The sequence below is a fragment of the Solea senegalensis genome, linkage group LG8 (assembly GCF_019176455.1).
Source record: "Solea senegalensis isolate Sse05_10M linkage group LG8, IFAPA_SoseM_1, whole genome shotgun sequence".
NCBI lineage: Eukaryota > Metazoa > Chordata > Actinopteri > Pleuronectiformes > Soleidae > Solea > Solea senegalensis.
Genome location: NC_058028.1, coordinates 22,833,133 through 22,838,756, shown reverse-complemented (window position 1 = coordinate 22,838,756; position 5,624 = coordinate 22,833,133).

The following is a 5,624-nucleotide window of genomic DNA, read 5'->3' as shown; positions in this document are numbered from 1 at the left end:
GTACCTCACACAAGGTTGAGGTTAAGGACGTAACCTTTACCTCATAAAAGCCTTGTTTGGAATGGTACGTCCTAATCTGGACCAGATGGTGATGGCTGCATCAACTAAGTAAATGACACGTTAGACAAAAGTGTAACCTGCAAATGAAGTTCATGCAGAAGAAGACCATTTTTTTGAAAAAGGGGCAACAGTGTAGGAAATCCCTGTTCATGTTCTTTCTTTTTTTAGCATGTGGCTGTTTAACACAAGAGGACAAGATTTGTTTAGGCCCTGGTATACTGTGCATGGACCCAACTTCAGCCCCCAACAGTAGTATCTGGTGTTTATCTGCTCACCAAGCAGAAAAAACATTTTCGACAACAGAAGAAATAGTCGCCAAGGAAAGTCACAACCTGGCAACCCTCAAACCGGCTGCCCCCCACGACTCCCCTGCCTCACGGGCCTTTCAGCTGTGAGTTGGAACTGAAACAGTACCTACCAGTCAACGTTTGCCACTACAATATATATAACTAGGGAGGATTCGATAGGATACAGAGTATCGGAATCGGTCCAATACTGGTCCATGTCACCACATTGGATATCGGACAGATAGAAGCGTAAAATACGATAGAATCCAAAATCCCGAGTATAAATATGTGAATACAAATCAGCATTTTAGCTGAGTCATGTAGTGGGCTGTTTATTTCTTCTTTATGGGGGAAGAATAATTGTTACACAGTTGGAGAATTGTCTCGGCAGCGGTAGAGACTCGAGTCTGTGATATCGGTATTGAAAACAAAAAAAATGGTATTGTGCCATTGCTACATATAACACACCAGCAGGAAAACATTTCATGTCATATATCCTCATACTGATCAGCTGCAATATTAAGACCAGTTATTAGCACATTTGGACTAATTTGTTTGGAGTAAACATGAAAACGAGTGACTCAAAATATAATCCACTTTTCTCTGCACAGTGGCGGAAGCCAGACTCTTATACTTTAAAACACAAAATAAATAACTGTGAGGTTTATGGATCTTTAATAGGATTTCAGTTCTCATATGGTACCAACCACAAAGGCCTGATAAAAGTGTCACATTAAGTTGATATGGCTAAATGTTAGCCCCTAAATGTGTGAGTGTTCTCCATCAACCTACAGTATGTTACATTTCTGCAAAACACAGCGTGAGCTCAGGTTTCTGAACAAAAATGAATGTCACTCCTTTACACGTCTTCACACATCCATATCAGCATGAACGTGTTTAAACTGCTTGTGGTGCCTTTGGTGACATGACTGTGATGAGAACCATTTTCTGGTAATGAATGTGGGTAAGTTTAGACACAAAAAGCCTGGTAAGGGCAAGTAAAAGCTCAAGGTTATTCCTCAAAGTGTTAACATACTCCTGTCCTCATAACACCATAAACACATCACATCTCTAGGAGGCCAGGCTGATTTAAATCAGTCTTTTTTTGGATTTACACATATAGCATAATAGCTTGAGTGTTGGTGGCTTCATATTCCACACTGGACTCACATATGAAGTCAACCTGATGGTCCATTGACAGTGCACTGTGGGGATGAGCGTACACATGTGTGGCTGAATAGTGACAATCCCAGTAAAAGTGTGACACAGACACACACAGCTCCTCATGTATCATAAACTCCCCTCACGGCCCACGCAGTTTCCTCACCAGACTGAAGAAAAAGACAAATTCAGGGCCTGAGCAGTTTCGAAAGATCACAGCATTTGAATACTACCAGTTGAAGGCACCTTTCTTAACGCGCTGAAGAGATTAAAAATTGCAAGTAAAAAAAAATAAAAAATGTGTACACGTCTTTAAGAAGCTGAAGCTCAGCGATAAAACATGATGCGTGCCTCTGAGGTTGAGAAGAAGGCGGGCAAAGCAGGCGCGAGGAAACACATGGATGACGGCAAATGTGGTCTCAACGGGATGTTCTGGGCTGGGTTATACCTTCATTTTGACTGCTAGCCTTTTTCTGGCTGCTGGTAAGCCTTCAATTAAATGACGGCTACCTTTTTCAAGTCACTAATCCTCTTACACTTTGGAACCCCAGCCTTTGCCATGCGGAAAATGCACACACACTATGAGAGTTAGCGTGAGTGTGTGAACGGTGAGTCGTCTTCACTTGTGCTGCCCGACTGTCTTTCAGTTCTCCTGCCTGGCTGTTCCTTCTTAAGTTTACAAAAGTGGCTGTTCTTGTCACAAACTGAGCCGGAAGCTTGCAAAAAAAATATGTTTGCGCTTGTACCAAACGTGAACATGTGTCATATAAAAACACCACAGTGCTGAGCCTTTTTGGAGGGGATTCAATTCAATAGCAAGCAAATTTCTTACCTAATTTGAATAAAGTCTTCTACTTAATCAATCCAGTTTGGAAGTTACATAAATAATTCATCCATTATGTGCACAAATGTGTATCACCATCGGATGGGGGTACATGTCTGGATGGAATAGGACGCATTCCTACCAAAGAAGAAGAGAGCGATGCTACAGCTTCTTCCAACACGTCTGGTTCGAGCGGCTCACAGCTGAGGGGCCCGTCGGTCAGGGGAGCCGGGGTATTAGCCGGTTCGTGGGTCACCAGGTCGAGGCTTGGATGACTTTCCTTGGTGACCACTTACTTCTTCTGTTGTTGAAAAGCTTTTTCTGCCTGGTGAGCACGGCTTATTACTTATAATGTGTTACAAAACACAAGTAGGCTGCTCGTTGCGTGTTGATGTGCGTTGGGTCCGCGCATGCTGTGAGCAGAAATACACCAGGGCCTTAAAGACTTGGAACATATGAGCCGACTTAAAGCACCTCCCAGAGTGCAACAGTGATGCAGTTTCTTTGTGCAAAGGTCCAACCCTGTCTCCCAAAAATGACATGTCCATGCAACTAAACAACAATTGACTATATTTTGTCCCAGTAAAGTCATCATCACCCCCATTTCCTCTTTTCGGACAATTTTGTTGCTATGCACGTCTGTAGACATGTAGAGAAGTAACATACTGAGAGACAGTTACTCTCAGTATGTTACAGTATGTCATAGACAGTATGTTAGTTCAGAAAATTATAAAACGCAAATGCAGTTGACAACATTGTCATCTCATATGCCAATGAAATGGTCAGATAGACACTTTTTTTTAAACATTATCGGAGACTCCAGATGGAGAGGCTATACATGCACAAAGTGATTAACATATGCAAGGTAAACATGCTATGTACGTGAGGTTTTCGCACACACTCACAAATGCATGAATGTATGCACACACACCTACAAGTGGACAGCGTGCGTTTCACTTGAGCCCTGACAGTACACAGTGTAACAAACTGCTGAAAAAGCCATTTCAGTGCGAGCGATTGCCTCTGCTCCTGAATGCGTTTCTTGTTTAAACAAAATGCTTTTAGGGAGGAAGAGGGCATTAAAGGAGGAGGCACCGTTAAAAAAAACATGAAGATGCTCTTTGTAATCTTGAGCTTTCAGTATTCCAACCACTGGACCAAAACCATGCCGTCTCAACAAAATTCTGTTATCCATTATTTAATTATGACAGTTTCCCTGCAGCAGAGGAAACGAGACATAACATCAAGTATGATGGTAGAAAATTGCAGCTTTTGTTTGGAAAAATATATAAAAATAGACACAATATAATACGTAATGTAAACAGTTTGTGTTCACGCTGACATGAATCAAGAAAAGTAGACATAAAATCATTTTTACTGATGGGGAACTCATTCATTAAACAGTTCTGGAGGCCCAGACAAAGTCACGCAGCACTTTAATGAAATAACAGAAATAACCTCTGACTTCACCTGTCACAGTGATGATCGGGCTCAAACAAGAGCAAAACAGGAGTCATTTATCACATGGGGTTACTCACTGTGGGAGCGCTGTGTAACCTGTCACATGGAGACACAGCCGTGGAGCAGTTTGCTGTATGGAAGCAAAAAATGACAAGCAACAGGACTTGTAATCGTCACATCCGAGGCTCTAAGATCATGACCAGTGGGGATGTTTTGGCATTCTCTCCTGATTCAAATGCCTGCAGTGCACACTGGTCTGTAATCAAACTGTAATCATTTTTTGTATACTTCATTTTTAGCAGCGATGCAAATTCAGGCATGACTGCTAGAAAGACAAGCAGTCATCTTCCGGCTGTGAGAAAGTTTACTTTTCACAACAATAGAAACCTTATCATTCCTATGGAATCCTGACATGAACCAAGATACTTACCAGACAATGGGGTGACAAATAATAATGTCCAAAAATCACATGTGTAAATATTACACTTCAGCCAATCACAGTGCATTCTGGTATGTAAATATGGTCAAGACGACTCTGAAGTTCAACCTGAGTGTCAGAATGGAGGAGAATGTGGCATGGTTGTTGGTCTGAGTTTTTAAGAAACTGCTAAATGAAATCATAGAACGACAACAGTAACTCAGATAATTACTTGGTACAACAAAGGTATGAAGAAGACCGCCTCTGAACGCACAACCATGTCAAACCATGAAGCAGGAGACCATACTGTGTGTCACTGAGCGTATATCACACATTTGGAGGTGGCTTCCTAGTGGTTGTGTAAGGTCTACAAAGCTACTTTCTTTTAAAATATTTTTTTTATTTCCTGTCTTTCTCGTTTTGGCCGATTATCAACTCATTCTGAAAAGGTCTGCTCCCCTGAGGTCACCACTTAAACTCTTATCCCTCACATTTCCATTTGTGTATGTCAAGTCCAACCCAAAAAAATACTGCCTGAGTTTCAAGGACTTGATAATGGGAGGAAATTGGACTGCGTCTCTTTTTTTCTTTTTTTTTTTGGCAAACTGCAAAAATATAGAAAATGTACTTCCTACAGGCAATTTCCTTTTTTCTGCAAATGTATTAAAATGACTGGAAGCAGAAAGGGGAGAATCTTGGGTAATTTGTGCACATGAAGCATAAACTTGGGGTCAAAGTTGGATTTTTATTGTTCTTACACATATTCATTTGATTTGATGCCTGATTAACCATTGAGTGAATTATCACACACACCCACAGTTCATTTACACAGTAGTTGAAGCACATTCATGACAATCCTTCCATCAAATTTGCACTTACATTAAACTGAAAAAAGCCCTGTGTGATTTTCTTTGAGCCGTGTACACAAATTGGTATTATAATCTCAGACAAATCATCACTGAAGCAGTTGAAATAATGGTCACCACCATGTTATTTAAAGCTGTAAAAGAAGGGGTGTTTCCTGCAATAATCAGACAACACTGAGTATTGATTGGCCAGTGTCGGTCAAGTCAAGGAAAAAGACGACACAGTCACAGTCATGGGCAATTAACAGTCTCCCTGCCAGAGTGGTAAACTGTCTCTGCCCTCCCTCTCCCCTCCCTTCATTCTCCGTCAGACAATTAAAATCTATTGTAAATGGTTTATTGACACGGCAAATGTGAATCTGCATTGGCAATATGTGGAGGGTGCATGCACATTACTGACACACAATGCGGAGGATTGTTTGGATGTGGAAAATGTAATCAGTTTTAAACAAGCATGCTGTAAATGGTGATGGTTTTTGGTTTTTTTTGACAGAGTAGACACACACATACACGCACTAACAAAGAAAGGCACACATGCAAACACAATG